Source organism: Thunnus thynnus, chromosome 8, assembly GCF_963924715.1.
Source record: "Thunnus thynnus chromosome 8, fThuThy2.1, whole genome shotgun sequence".
Taxonomy (NCBI): domain Eukaryota; kingdom Metazoa; phylum Chordata; class Actinopteri; order Scombriformes; family Scombridae; genus Thunnus; species Thunnus thynnus.
In genome coordinates this window covers 31,881,766-31,898,712 of record NC_089524.1, presented here as the reverse complement: position 1 = coordinate 31,898,712, position 16,947 = coordinate 31,881,766, and the positions used below count along the sequence as shown (strand labels likewise).

Sequence of the window (16,947 nt, the reverse complement as noted above, 5' to 3'; positions counted from 1 at the left end):
ATCATCATTAAATGATGAAAGATACCCCATAAAATTCACTAACCCTCACAAATTACCATCAGGGTGCGCCCCTGATGGTAATTTGCTTTTGACTTAACTTTTGAAGACTTATACAATCAGAGCTTACAGTCTACATGTGCTGTCATATATTTTGGGAAGCATGCAGACGTCCTTGAGATGTTCAGACCCCTGTGTCTTTGCAGTCACGGAAAGTATAAGTGAAGTGTTTCAAGGATATGAGAACCAGTGGAGAAGCCTACTAGCTGTAGTGTTAACTCAGCTATCCCTGTCAATCATGTGACCATCATGTGACCATCATCTCCAACGTTGAGAGGTCCTTTGAGTCTCCCAAAATGATACTGCTGTGTGGGCTCTACCTGAAGTATTTTTTCCTTTGCCAAGGAAGGAATCATCTGTAGATTTTTACTGGGCAATTTGTGTGTGTGTGTGTGTGTGTGTGTGTGTGTGTGTGTGTGTGTGTGTGTGTGTGTGTGTGTGTGTTTGTGCATTTATGCCTTGCATTAAGAGGCATTTTTTCCTTATCCAGATAAGATGGAAATTGGTGTCCACTGTCCCTTCATGTCCTGCCCAATCACATTGTGTATTTTCTTAACACTGGTATTAATCAATTGCCAACAACAGGCTTTTCTGATAGAATCCTCATTGACCCAAAATCATGGTGAACTGCACTTTTTTTTTCTTTCTCAGAAATTTCAACTTTCTTATTTTACTTTCGTCAGTGACCTCTCTACATCTATTATCCCTCCTGTTCATTGCTGAAGGGGCTTCATCCAGATTCATCCAGATTTGGTGCTCTGTTCTCATGTAACTGAGAACAAAAAGACAATAAAAGGGCTTGACTTAACCTTTCAGGCATTTGAACAGATTCAAAAGGGGTTATCTATTATCAAATGCCATGTGTTCATTATGTTGGTGATATGTGATTTTTCTGTGTACATTACAGGTAACAGTATAAAACCCTCTCCTCTCATGTCCCATCACATCTTGCCAAATCGACTTCCTGCACCAGGAAGGTTTGACCTACAATGGTGGTTTGACTAGATGCAAAGCAAAATGTTTGAACAAAACATCTCTTCACGGATCACAGAATTAGACAATCAGGTTCCGCTGCTGATCTGTACTTTTCAAATCTGGATTGAGATACACTGGCTCATGCACTGAGAATACTGCCAGCCAGTTTCATTTGCTGCCAAAGAAATGATGAGAAAAGAAAAGCCTCAGAACAATCTGGTTACCTAATGAAGTAGTGGACGGACTGACAGGCGTTTTGGCAGTAGTATATTCGTTTCTGTCTGTGTTTTCAAAAAAATAAAACATTTAAAACAAGTTTAGGAGGTCAAAATTTGCAGCTTGAGTAAGCAGATTGCGCTCATACTTATGTGATTCTGTGCCTTTGCAATGCACCATGTAAAATAACTTAAGTCTGGGGCTGCTCATTCAACAGGCTAAGCTTACTAAAGCAGCTGCACTGCTCTCATATTATACCTTTAATGATCACTAACCGGGTCAGGATACTCTCATTCATCATGGATTTTTTTATATTTATAAGACTAGGCTGCAGAATACAGTACACGCTGCATCTCCGCCAAGATTTGGGCCACATTTTCTATTCAGTCTGTGTATTATAGTATGGAAGCTTAGCCGGAGATTGCACAAAAGGAGAATTGGCAGGGGTACATATTTGTCGGCGTGTACAACAATGTGTCTCATCACAAACAAACGTACACTAGCCAATTGTCCCTGTTTTAAGGATAAGATGCATTCATAGCTCACAAACCGGCAGTATTGTTTCTCCTGGCTAAGCTCCTCATCCACACATCACATTCTAGACTTGATGAGGAGAAAATTAACAAATGAGCTGTAAGGATGCCATAATAGGATATAGAATTTCAGGATGAAATCTGTCTTGTATCTGGAGGCAGTGGAGCCATTAAAGGCACACCTTGACTCTTGGAGTTTGTAGTCTGCTGCGTTTAGTCTTCTCACATCACGGTAGAACGAAACTTACTGTGCTGGCACATCAGTTTAGAATTTATTGTTCAAACTATTTGACTCTTCCGCTTTAGGGATGGGTTTATTCTAACAAGAAATTGTAATGATATTGGAACAAGAAGGCTGGGGGCGTAGCTTTGTCAGTGCTGAATTTTGCTGCCATCTGAAACCACAGTTTCAACTACAGGTCCTTGTCTCCAGACATGTGTTCTTGTCAAAATGTGACAGAATCACATCTGGCTCTGTGAGACTGTAGTGTTGTGATTGACATGAGAGTGATGAGATAAGTTTCATTTACCTCTAGCAATGATCACTAACTGCATTTTACCCATTAGTTACAGGGTTCCAAGTGACAAAAATAATGAAATGAAACAATAGAGATCACAAAGAAAGGGGTTAACTTGCTAATTATTAGTGTCCAGCAATATCCAGTGAAGATTCTATATAACTATGTTAAGTCCTGGAATAACAACACTGCCTACCTGTTTAAAAGTGAATAACTTTTAAAATGTGGAAGCAGCATTGCAACTGTTTGGTATTTTCTTGACCTTGAAACTTGCTTTGTCCGTCCGTGTGGTGTTTTGGTGTCCAGCGAAGAGTGCACAGTGTACAAGCGGGAGGAGAGGGAGAAACAGGTGGGAGGTTCATTCAAATGAATCAGCGCAAAGCATGATGTTGGTGGGAGCTGGATCTTAGAAGCTGTGCTGAGAACAGATGGCTCAGAACCACAACTGCATTGACTTACATAAAGTCTGCATTGATCTCTAAAGTCATATGAAAGATTCGTCCCCTGCAGCCATCTGAAGGCAGCAGGACAGAAATGATGATAAATCTGCAGCCTCTGATTTGAGAAGTGCTACACTAGAGTGCACAATCGTCCACTGTATTTTACCTTGATTAAATCACATGCAAATGACACCAGGCTGCTACAGAATAATCACAAACACCCTTTAAACACATCAGACTGGTCAGCAATAACACTGTATTCTGACTGTTTATGAGGGAGACTTGGACTCATTAGTTCTGTGCATCACTGACTCTTTTCCAACTTTTTTTTTGGTAATCTTTGCCTTACCTTAAAGCTGCATTCATTTATTGTTTTTTACCAGTGGGGGTGGTAATGGGACAAGCTGAAAATCACCTTATGAAGTCGTTATGGTGAATATGTTAGCAAATAGTTGTCTATTTACACATTCAGCAGACAGAGCCACCTTAGCATTCATTTATGGTTGTGCTTTTGGCATCTGATAAATATAAACCTAAATCATACTGTCCCTTTAGCTCTGGTTTGGTAGGGATTATGCATCCCTTTATTTGCTTCACCAGATCAGTAGCTATGTCTTTCTACCATTTGGTGCTGGGAAGGTAGTGTACAGTTTATTAGAGCTTTTATTTTGACTGCCTGCTGCTGGAAATAAGGTTAATATGAGTGGACATTGCACTGGAATACCAAGACAATGAGCTAAAAGAGACCAAAACGCTTTGTAGAGCTGAGAGGAACTGCAGATGATAATTGTCTGTGGGTCCTTTACTACCATCAACACCTGCACATCATTTGATCCATTGTTGATATAAAGATATTAATCAGTGTAGCTTTAACCAAGTAGTTTTAGTTTCCTAAACTTAACAATGGAAGTGACAGATCACAAAATTGTCATGTGAGTCATTTTTGGACGGACAAGGACCTCTGTTTAGCTATGAGGACTTTTTTGTAAAATCCAGAGTACTAATAGTATTAGTTATAACTTTAATGATCTCTCCACATGTATTTTTTCCTTCTGTTGATAGCTGAAGGATGTTTGGAGAGGATTTCTGACTGGATTTATTTAGGCCTGGTTTACACCCATGTTCCAGTTCCAATTCTTAGTTGTCATGTAATATGTTCTGTTGGTGTTATGTGATTTTTATGTGAGTATGTGAGTACTATGTGTAAAGGTTAAATGGGAAAGCACAGTAGAAATAAAGACTTAGGTAAAAAGGGAAATAATGGAGAGCGAAGGAGGAAGTCATTTAGAAAAAAATATTTAACTGAAGAGCATGGCTGTCTGGCTGACTGTGTTCATGCAGTCATGTCACATTTAGCAAACAAATAAGATAGACATGCTCTGTTAAACTTGACCAGGTGTCTGAAGTGGTCATTTTACTTGCAAAGTAATCTCAAGCATCCTTTATGTGTTTTTCTATAATAAAAAATGTGTTAAATTACTATTTCACAAGGCTGTGATTCATCTATTTATTTATACACAGAGTAAACAGAAGAGCAACAAGAGATGGAAAATCATGGCCTTTTTTTTTTCTTACCAGCTGGAGGGCGGATCAGAAAAACACAGGTGCTAGAAAGAAAATATTGTATGCCACTCATCAGGAAGGCATGATACATTTTTTCTGTTTTACATGCATCCAGATTCATTTCAGAGGAGCTGAACATTGTAATTGTAATAGTGATGTTCTTTAGTCTTCTCAATATGAAATGTCAGCACATTTCAGCCCTCTTTACCACACAATTCAGTGATTCTTTTACTATGAGGATTGCTTTGAAAGAAAACATTGTATAATATTTTAATAATTAGTAGAAAATTCTCACATTCAAACAGCTGCCTCTGGGTCTTCATGCATGTCGCTGTCCAGGGGAATATATAACACCTGACAGTGTGACATCACTTATAGTTTATTTTTAGGGCATTTTCAAACCTGTGTTGGTTTTTCCAGTCAAGTCAGACTCTGATTTGTTTCCTCTCTTGGTATGATTCTTATGGGCAAATCTGGACACAGTAATCATACCCGGGTGAAAAAACACAGTCCTCCCATTCATTTGAATGGAGCCAGTATGTTGATGCAGTGGAAGTGCCAATGTGGGGTCATCCTACCAAGTTCAATAGTCGAACTTTTGCTACAGTGCACCGTCATCCAGCAAGGTGCTGTGTTGGCCAATCACTTACATGCAAGCACACATTCCTGATGGATTACTTTGTAACATGAACATAGTGTTTCTTTGTTCACATTGGGTTCGTTGCAATGAAAGATAAAACAGTTGCTGTCGTGATAACATTCTAGAGCTGTAAAATCCTGCTTGTGAGTATTACAAACCGCTGTATGGTGTTTTGGCTGAAGTATTGTAACCAATAATGGTCTATCAAACTCTTTACTTAGCCAACTGTAATAATTATGATGCTGATAGCTTATGATGCTGATGTAAATTTTGGAAATTGTAGATAAAAACAAACTTTTTTTCTTCAAGGCTTCCCTGGATTGGTAGTTTGACTATTCTCCCTACTATCCTCCTTTTAAGTTATTACTCTTATTTACATAGTAAATATATATATAGTATAGTATACATAGTGGAGGGTGTCTGTAATTAAAGTTGCAGGTTGCCCACGTAGTTTGGAAAAAGTTTAGGACTGTTGTGCTGTGTGTGCTGTCTGCTGTGTCATGTCCTGTACTTACGCAGTCTACTCAGCAGTATCTTCTCTCATGTCCCAATGCAGTCATTTAGCATCAGCATGAAGCTTCTCTCAGACAGTAACACAACCACAGCAGCCAAACCCTTCACTTACTGCATCAATGAATTCTTTAGATCCGTATGTCCTTTTATAAGGGAAAGTTTCCACATTTATACTTTTTTGCTAAATCTGCATGATAGCATTGTTAGACTTTCTGAATGGGATAATGGGAGGTAATGATCTTGGTCGTAATTAGCAGTACTCACAGATCTGACTGAGGAGATTTAGCCACTGCTTCTCTTGCAATATCTTTGCCTCCTACCTCAGCAGCAAAGAAGTCAGAGCCACAGTGGCAGAGCAGCAGCAGCAGCAGTTAATGGTCCCTCATGGTGTGAGGCAGTCCTTGATTGATGTGTCCAAAGTTACAAAATTAGCTATGGATAGAAGTGTGTTTTCCATAATTATGATAAGTACTGGTGTTCAGTGCTTGATATTCTGACACTCAAAATGAACATAAAATATACCCTGCCAACTGGATTTAACAACTGGCTTCAGTGCTGAATTTGGATCCTTGTAGCCAGCAATATACAAGAGGCTATGTTTGTCTGATGTTATAGATAGCTGGTGTTGGCCAATCGTGCAACCTTTCACTTCATCACTCAGCATCAGTAGCAGTCAGGCAAAATTGAACTGTGAAAAGATTAAACTCAATCCTTAATTTCCACAAAGCATTAATCAACTGCCTCCAACTGTGATGTGTACCAATATGCTAATTTCTGTCTAACTTTTTCGTTCCTTATTCCATTCTTCATTCTTTTTCATTCCTTATTAACTACTGAAGCATAATCTCCATTGGCAACCATTTAATTTAAAAAATCTCTACAGTGGGCCAGAGGGGAAAAAATGTATCAATGAGTAAAAACATTGCAGTTTTCTTTCTGTATAACTGTCATTGAAACTACTGAAAAAAACATTTCTGTCAATTGAATACCTGATATCAGTAAGCCTTGTAAAGCTGTCCTTTCAGTATATTTAGAGCTGTATGACTGAAAGTTACTGAGAACGATTACGGTTGGAATGGAGGTCAGAGTCAGTGTAGACTGAGTGGATGGACGCTTGTGTCCGGTGTGAATTTTGGGTACCTTTCACAATATAAAACACCCTTTAAACACATGATATTCTACAGTAATGGTCAATGTTACTATGTACAGGAAAGCAACCAGTGCTATGGGTGTGGCTCTTAGAACGGCAAAGTCATTTAGTTAGTCAATCAGTTGCTTCTTCCACCACTTTGTTCCAGACTGAGATATTTCAACAACCACTGGATGGATTGTCATGAAATTTTGTACAGGCACTCATAGTCCTCAGAGGATGAATCCCAATAATAATGGTGATCCCCTGACTTTTCATCTAGTGCCAAGTTTCTAGTTATCAAGTGTAATACTTCAATCCATTTACTCAATGGATCATTTCAAAATGTTATGCAGACATTCAAGGTACCCAGAGGATGAATGCTAATTACTTGATGATCCCCTGACTTTCTGAAATAATTTATCCAGGAGTAGCTGCAGTGCACACCAACAACCACCAGGTGGCACATGTGAGCAGTCCAGATGCAGTGTCTCCCTGCTGGGTAGTCCATACAAAATGGCAACCATACTCGTAACATATGGTTATATTTTCTGCCGAGCCTGTACAATATACTTACATGCTTCATATTCTTAATTTCATAATGGACATTTGTGTTGTGATGTTTAAACCAACCATCTGTGAACACAGTTTAGACCTCAATATATGAAACATGGAAATTTGTCCCCCCCAATATTTGTAATTGACTGGACATCAGATTCCCTCAGAAAGCTGATTTGTTCTCCTCAATATTCAGAGTTAAACTGATTCCAAAACGCATTGGATGTGTATCATTCACAGAAAACCTGCTGCGTCTTGTTTGTGTTCATGTTCAGCAACAGTGAAAAGCCGCTGTGAGTGCAGTGCCAAAGCTTTGGCTCCGTCTTTTAGGTCCTATGGACTGCCACTGCTTCCGCCTCAAATGTTTTGAGCATAGCCCTGCATATTTCTGCTCCTCAAAATTTCTATTTTAATGTAACAGACCAGAACTTAATGTGAAGCGTCGGAGGGAGGGGGAGAAATATGGTTCTGCGCGTAACAAGACACATACAGGCCGTGGATGTATTATAAGATCAGTAAAGTTATTTTTACAATGAGTGTAGCAGTTTCTGCAGCTGTCTCCAGTGTTTATAACGATAAGTGTGTATTTAAATTGAGAGTGATGTGTGCATTTACGCATGTGGCACAGCAGAGGCAACTTCATTAACACCACATCAGTCAGATTCTGACAGTAATTAATGTTCTGTGTTCTGCTACACATCTACACAGATCAGCTGTTACACACAGATTCCAGGTTTATACAGTGGAATTGTTTGTAATCAAGCAGCCTTTATGGATGAATCCTTAGCTCCATCAGAGCTGTCAGGACACTTTATTTTAGGTAGCTAAAAGTCAAAGATAAGCTCCCACCCCCCCGAATCTGAGCTAACCAACAAAACTCCTCAGCTAACAGCTTAACAGGCAGGTTTTGGCTACTTGTGGAAGATGGATATCATTGTTTGCACATCCACTGTGGTCTATTTTTCTTATAATTTCTCTATGCTTATATATATTTCTCTTCTAAAATGTAAGCAGCTGTATTATAACCCTATTTCCCCTCGGGATCAATAAAGTATTTCTGATTCTGATTCCAATTATTACATTTAATTTTTAATTGTTTCTCCTATTTCTCAAATATGGCTCATGCTACCTTCTCATATATAGCTTCAGTTGGACATTTAAGAGAAATACATCAGACGAGAGGGGACAATGATAAGATCTCGTAGGGATCATACTTCTCAGATTTGTTTCATGAAAGTCTCAGACTCATCTCACGTTCTTCTCTTTACTATAACCAACCACCCTACTTTGAGGGGTTACTATCTGCAATGGAAAACAAAATCCAGAAAGGAAAGCAAGTAGAGTTGAGCCAAGCCAGTACCATGTAGTGGAAAAACAGCTTCGACCCTCTTCTCTAATGACTCCCCACTACCACAGTTAGAGTAGGTGGTTCTCACATGGAAATGATGATGCTGTAAGTTATACAAATGCAAACCAGCCAATTAAAGTAGTAGGAGAACTGTGATTCCTGTTCTACATTTAAGAGCAAATATTTCAAATGTGGAAAACCAAAAGTCAAGTTTACTAATTTAATTTCTTTCATGTTTCTTTTTAATTGCTTACATTGCAGGGGTTGTACTCTTTTTCTAAAAGGTACTCACTCCATTTTAAAGTAATATCTCTAATGATCACGCATAAGCAAATGGGTTCTGATATTTGATGCATTTATAACTTCCCAAGCTCCCTACTCACCAACTGTAAATTAATAAGAGTTTCTCTCTGTAGCCTAACTATAACGGAACAAACTTAGGGTGAATACCACTGATAAAATGTTTTTCATTTGTTCCCTCAATATTCAGTATTCAGACTCCACAACTCTCTGGATGTATGTCATTTACAGAAAACCTACTGCATCTCGGCGTCATGTGTAAACTTTGTCGTTAAGGCAGACGAGCATCATGTATATTCACTTTACATGGAGGTAAAATTGATACAGAATTATGTTAAATGTTCACAGATTGAGTTAGTGTCTGTTTGTGAGAGATCATAAATTATCTTTTAGAAAGAATAGATGTAAGCTTGGCTCCATTTAATTTAACAATATTTTAACAGCGGTTTTCCTCTGACAGTAGGAAACAGCTGAAGACTTTATCTGATGATATTAAAACTAAATTGAACAGATAAAAATGATTACTGTTACATACATTTTGAATACAGGACTTTTACTTTAATAAAGTTGCTTCACAACATGACACTTAGCATCACAAACTGAACTGGCTGACAGGACAGTAATCATCGCTTAGCATCATGCTAACAACATATTAATACAATGGGAAATCCCATAGAAAAATGGCAAAGCTATCAGAGTTAGCGTTACACTATTTAAATTAAAACAATTACTGGATGTGTACACAAAACAGTCTTTATGAACCCATAATAGATGTAACAGAAGTATTTCCAAACAAACAACATGACAAGGGAGCCTTGAATTAAGGTATGATGAACATAAAGTGCCAAACACAACTACAGCATGTGCGGTGCTGAACTACAAGAAAGATAGCTCACTGCAGTAAGTCAGTTTCTTCTGCAGTTGCTTCACTTCCGTTGGAGTTATCAAACGAAATACAGACAGCGCAACTCCGCCATTGCAACTATACTGGGGTCAGAGGGCATATTATCCTAAAAACCTGTCAGCAGGATTCAAGCACTCTGCTACCACCTATCATCTACAGTTATCTAGAGCAGCCCCCTCTTTAAACTGCTTCGGCAGCACCGTGGTAACGCAGCGGTAAAACAGACAAATGAAATGAATGACATCTGTAGTCACATGGGGGTTAATTGTGGATCTGATTGAAAAATCTCAGAAACTGTTAAATGGATTGTCATGAAATTGGTGGAGATGACATCATCAGGTAAAATTTCTGATTTGTCCAGTACTTTGGTTTATAACCAAATGCCTGCAAAACTATTTACATTGCCATCAGCTTGAGCCTTAATTTGTGTTTTCTTGCTAATAAGCAGTCAACAGGGAATTCTAGTAATGAAAATAGTTATTTGTAGTATTCATTCTCAATCCCTTCAATAAGTCAAAAGTTGTCACCATCGTATTAAACTAATAATGGTCATTACTCTGATAATTGTAATTCCTTATGACATGTATCTCATTACATGTGTGCTGTTTGTCTCTGGTTACTCCATTCTAATTGGTTTTGTTTCCTTTTCACCTTGTTCCCGTTGGTATTTTCTGCTTCAGTTTTCTTCCCTTGTTAATTTCTTTTAATAAGGTCTCCTCCCTGCATATGTTTGCTAAAATTATCCTTACTTCTAGAATTTGGTTATGTGGCCTTTGAGAGTCTTCAGTTGCAAAATGTGTGCTTGTGACTCATAAACATCATATTTATTTATCATTCATTACCTTTTGAAAATGTTGAAAGTTTACTCACTGCCCTGGGAGCAGTTGTTTTTTTGACACGGCTTATTATGTTGTGAATTAAAAGCGTTGATGTTAAATACTTTTGTCATATATTTGCTTCATAAAATGAGGTGTTACAGTAAAGTCCTCGCTGTTTCTCTCAGTTATACTACGCCACTTTCTCCAGTTACTCCAATTTCTGTTGTATTTCATTTCCCAACTGATTACGAGTGAAAGATGATGCTCCCAGATGAATCATGTTTCCACATAACGCTGCAGTGATTAGATTAGATTAAAGTGGATTAGGTTAGAGAGAATTATACTTGATTGACATGTTTCTGATGAATGTCTGTATTTGTTGAAATGTTTTAAAGAGACCCTTCCCCACTGTGTTTACTGGGACCAGTACAGCTTGGCTGATTATTCCAGTAGGAGCTATGATGTGCATATTAATCCAGAAGAATATTCATTTCTCCCATCTTGCATTCTTCACCGCTAATGTATTCCCTGCTGTAAATACCTTGAGGAGTAGCAATGCTGCCGCTGATAAATAATGCACCACTGATAAATGAAGCAGTGTGCGATTTACTGTGTGTGTGTGTGAGAGAGAGAGAGAGTGTGTGTGTGTGTGTGTGAAAGTGCATATGAACCCTCATTTAAAAGAGAATGTGTGCAAATGCCGTCATTCCACTTTGTCTGACGGGGGTTGTGCGTGTGTTTTTTTGTCAGTGTGCTGCTATGATAAAAACGCAGCATATGTTTCTTGCTGTACCAACGCCTCTGTCACAACCAGCAGTCTTGTAAGGTTCTCTCCCCTGACAGAACAGCTGTAGCAGTTACACACATGCGTACGCACACACACACACACACACACACTAGCACGGGTTTGGGCACTAACCCACATTTCTCTTCAAACATATACAGAACATCTTTCTGTGCGCACATTCTTGGATATGACTGGAAAACATGCAGGCGTCATAAAAGATGAGGAGATATAAGAAGGCAACATTCTGTCAACGTTGTGGGTGTTTTGAATTCTTAATGAGAAGTGACAAGTAGAAACCACACGTGTAGAATACTCTTGTAGTGTTGAGAATGTAAGCAAAAATACACAACAAGGTCTCCTTTAGTATGAACATAATGGATGAGGTTCTGAGAAACATGATACAAAGTCTCTTTTTCTTTTTTTGTAGGCCACAACATACTTGCTTTTTCCCAAAGTGGCTATGACATAAGCAGCATTGTTCACATTCTTGCCTGTCTGTGCACCTGGAGGATCACAGATCAGGGCTGAATCATCCCTGGCTGTCACCAGAATTTTTTCCTTGAAAACTTCTGATTTTGCACAAACATGACCAAACATTCAAGCAAGTTACTAAATCACAGAACAGGAATAGGATATGTTTATTTTTTTTACCCCTTAACCTGAGTATTTATGAACAGGACATAATTTATTGTTTTTGATAAGGTTAATATAAAGAGTCAGTGAGGGAGAAATCTTAATGTTTCTCAATACTTATTCTTTTATAACAGCAGCTCTCAAACAAACATGAGCAAGGTTCAAGTTAGCAGCAAAGAGACATGAAAAGTACAAGGACACATTTTTGAAAGAAAAGAATTGAAACCTCATCGAGCGAACGCATCAGGCAAATCCAAAATGTGAAGAAACCATTCATGGTCAAGGTCAGTGTAGCAACAGTGAGCTTCTGCCAGTTTCGGCAAAGTTTAACTCACATTTTAAATGTGTACAACTATAAAGAGAAACAAGCATGAAAACACAGATTGTTTCATCTTTGCTCATGTTCTTAATATTTTCTCTAGTATTATTAACACTTACACAATGTTCAGGTCAACTTTGACCCATTTTGACATTTGGAAGCAATAAAAGCACCCCAAATTACATTCTTTAAGCCTGAAACTTTATGATTTTTTCTAAAGTGGCCCAGAATATACAAAAATGGAAATGTTTCCAAATTATTTCTTTTTGTGCAGCTGATATACATTTCTGCACAGAGAGGGTGTATTTATTCAGAGGGATTTTAAAGTCACCAGAGGGGATCAATTCAAGGTAAAGAGAAACTATAGATTGGCATATGAGTATTTCTGTCAGTGGGACAGTGGGGGCACAGCTCAAGAGGGACCATGACACTGTCACAAGAACTGCTAATGTTCCCAACATATTGATACATTTGCCAGGGTCCCCCACCCAGTTGGGCTCCTGTAGACCTTTGAGGTGTTATGCGGGAATCTTGAAACAGTGAAAGACAAAAACTGTGCGTAGGTATCTTCATATATGGTTTACATACAGTGGGGACATAGGGTCACGAGGTACCTTGACACTGTCGTAGCATCTGCACCTGCACACAAGCCTGTACGAAGTAACAAATCAAACCCATCAATTCCCAGGCAACCAACCTATTGTGTAGTTTTGTTTGTTTGAAATTTGCAAGCCAGTTTATTGTTTTGTTTTATGACTAACAAATTCAATGCAGAGTTGATTGTGTACAATTGACAGGAAAGTAGGGCATGTGGTTTATAAGCAGTGTTGATTGATGGTTTTAATGGTAATAATGAAACCTACCATTCAACAATGTTGTTGCATTATTCACTTTCAATGAAATTTATAGAAATAATTATGGCTGTTATATTCTCCTGTTTTGGATAAGATGAGATCATAATAGTGTGATTGTGAATGTATTGTCTTTATAAAAGAATAGTGTCAAACCAAAAGAAAACACTCTCCTCTCTGAAACATTAATGAAGGATTAATCACTCATTTATTAATGAGTAATAATATATTTATGGAGGCAAATTACATTTGTGGTTCAAAATTGAGTATAGGGACTAAATATAAAGGAACACTTTACTTTACTGCTCTGTACTGTGAAGGGTCAGAATATGAACAGTATGTAAGGGTTAATGGCTGATAATGATGTAATCGGTTTACACTGGATGGGGGTGTTCTTCTCAGACTGTTGAATTCTTAGAAAATGTGATGTCTTTACTATCCCCTCAACAATGTCCATTCACTTCCATGGCATTGGAAACCAACTCAAGGAAGTGGATGGAGAGGACTCCTTCTTCATACCACCTTCTCATAACAGCTTTCTTGTTCATCACTAATGGAACTTTAACAAGATATCAATCCTCATGTTGTATGTTTTCTGTGTCAGGTTTCCTACTGTAAGTACATCACATATCTGTACTTACCTGCCTAACATCACTTTATCTAGGACACATCTTTAACGTGAAAGCATTTCTATTATGATAGAAATCACCATTTCTGGTGCTGATCAGGGTATAATTAGTTTGTTTCCTAAAATACAGAATAAGGAATGGGTTCAGTGTGCCTCAATAGCTGGTTGCAGTAGCTGTTCATTAGTTCAAACTTTGCCTAGTTATAACTCAAATGTTTACTATATGGAGATGTATGCATCACTAAATAAAAACCGGTTTCACCGCACATACTAGTTTCAGGTAGAGCTGTAGTGTAAGATAGCTGAATGAGCAAACTGACAATAACGTTGCTGATATCTAACCTGTTTAGATTGAGGTAATATGAAATATGGTCGACATATCTGACCTTAGACTTTACATTTCACAAAAAAAACAAAACAATGTACCTCAAATTACACAATATTGTGCCAATAACATTAGGCTAAATGACCGACGGATAACCCGTGGCAATTGGTTAGCATAATCTGATATTTCACTCTCACTGTAAACTGTATCAATGCCACTAAGTCTAAAACATACATATTTCTTCAGGTATGCAGATATAAATAAAACAAAGCCAAACCTTTATTGATAAAGGATTGCCAGTTAAGCTTATTATAACTGTTAGCACCGTTTCCACTAATATTCACATATTCATTCATAGTTGGTTGCTTCTTAGTGGACAGCACAAAATATGTTTCCTAGCAACTGATTTAAGGAGGATTTTTGCACAAACTTAGTGATGGATTTATGAACAGCTGGAGCTACCCAATCCTGATGCTACCTGGAAATGGCATCTCCATGGGGGATGACGTGTCTGACAAAATCCTATTTTAGTCGCCTTTGCACTTTTACAGTTGAAGAATGTCTGACTTCATTCTTCCCACTTCTTCTGTAATCAAACCGCCATTGAACAAGTTAATCAGTAACATATCTCAACCCCACAAACACTAAAATATTGGTCACAAATAATCAATTACTTGCCTTCCTGGTAGTAAACCCAATCAGTAAGATTGTTTTTAGCTTTTATCTTTTAACTCTTCTGATGTTGTCTTTTGCTACATTCATGTCATGTTTGTTTACAGTGGCAAAGAGAGGGGGAGCGACTTCTAACTGGCTCAGTTTTATCAAAGCTGACACAAACTGGAGGGGTAGAGTGAGATGGAGAGTGAGATGGGAGGCCAGAGGCAGCCAGAGCCCTCACAAATAATACCAGAATAATAAACACACTGAGTAAATCGGGGAGGACATGCTGGCAGACATCTCTGTATCTGAGACATCACAGCAGCCTGATTTAAGATTCACGATTTCCCACACATTAGCTGGTGCCATCTGGAGCTGAAAACGTGTGCCATGATGCCATTCAAACACCTCTAATATGTGTTGAAAGAAGGTATATCAAGTTTCTAAAATAACATTTCGGATATTTTAATGCCTTTTAATGGTACCTGTAACTGATTTAATCAAAGCTGTGAAAGCTATTTATGCGTGAATGCAGTTGATTAAAGTTGTGAGGCTATAAATAGGCAGAATAAAACCAGAAAAAATTCAACTTGCATGTTTCATCAGCTTCATATTTATGTATATATACTGTAATATTAATATACACCCTCCCCTCTCAATCGCAGGAGGGATGTGAGGCCCTGTGTGAGCTTGGCATGAGAGGCATACATACAAATTACAGTTCAACACACAGCCATTCTAGTTTAAGTTCAATTGTGCAGCACAATTTCTTAGAAATTCATTGAATTTGTGTTGCGATTTATTCTGCAGCATGACACCGACCTCAAACACACAGCCAGAGTCATAAAGAACTATCTTCAGCAACAAGAAGAAGGAGTCTTGCAAAAGATGGTTTGGCTCCCACAGAGTCCTGATCTCAACATCATGGAGTCAGTCTGGGATTAACATGAAGAGACAGAAGCAGCTGAGACGCCTAAATCCAAAGAAGAACTGTGGCAACTTCTCCAAGATGCAGCAACAAGCAACCTGCCAAGTACCTGAAAAACTGTGTGCAGGTGAACCAAGAACTGCTGCTGTTGTAAAGGCAAAGCTGCTCACACCAAATACTGATTTCATTTAGGTTTCTTCTGTTTACTCAACTTTGTATCAAGTTAACTGACAAAGAAAAACTATTCATAGCATTATTTTTGAAAGTTTCCTAACTTTGATTTTAGTGCCTTAGTGCCTTTCAGATTCATGACGTTATTCAGTTGTGTGAGTTTTAGGTTTGAGGTGAAGGTGAAAGACTGGTATTTGGTGTTTTCATGTTCCTGTTTGCAGGAAATAGTAGCTAGTTTCCATCTTGAAAGTTGAAGGACAGAAGGTTTTATATGATGTACAGATTATAAAGCCCCTTGACTTGACTTTATTTTTAATTTTTTTTGTAATGTAAAAAGTTTTCAGGTTCACTTCATAACTGGATGATAAAAGCATTCTTGTGTAAGCTACACAGTTTAATATGAATTGATGCATGAATCTGTTTTCCTTACTGAGCCACTTGTACAGTTCTCTCAGAATCATGAGATTATTGTTCCAGTTTACAGTTACCTCTTAGCCTTTTTCCATTCCATCATTAGTATCCACTTCACATACATGTACTGTATGTGTGGCTGTAATGGATGCTTTATATTAGCCCCTCTTGACTCAGTCAAGCTCCTCACTCTTGGCTTGTGCAGCTTGTGGAAACAATTAAACTAGCCATATTCCCCTGTTCAGGAAGCTACTCATATGAATTTACAAACACGTAAGACATTAACTACAAATACAAGTTGTGGTCCCTAAAAACAAAATGCTAAACGATGCTAAAAAGTTCTGCAGAGCTGAGGGGGACTGTATTCTCTGTGGATAATTCTTTGTGGGCTCATCACCAGTGACCCTTTTCAAGTCCCCCCCCCCTACAGCTTTACAGCTTCTTATACTGTAAATTGACATTTGCAAACTTTAAAATGAATGAAAGTTTAAACCCTGCCACACATCAGGCCCCCTAATAACCTGCTCTGGACACAAATCTGTTTTGTGCTCTCTTACTCACATTCTCTCTCTCTCTCTTACACACACACACACACACACACACACACACACACACACACACACACACACACACATTGTATCTCTCCATTTTCACACTGAAGTGTTGTCAAGGGCTTCTAGAGTGTTTTTTGATGATGTCCATAGTGTACTGCGTATAATGGCTTG

General features: G+C 38.2%; 1 long non-coding RNA gene across 1 annotated transcript in view; it reads left to right on the top strand.

Annotated features, from left to right (window-relative positions):
* The window catches only part of LOC137188334 (uncharacterized), a 190,655-nt gene extending 174,170 nt beyond the window's left edge, over positions 1 to 16,485 (top strand). Inside the window, exon 4 of the long non-coding RNA XR_010929363.1 lies at positions 15,523 to 16,485. This is a non-coding gene — a long non-coding RNA (uncharacterized lncRNA). The remainder of the gene's footprint in view (positions 1 to 15,522) is intronic.
* Positions 16,486 to 16,947: the final 462 nt, after the last annotated feature.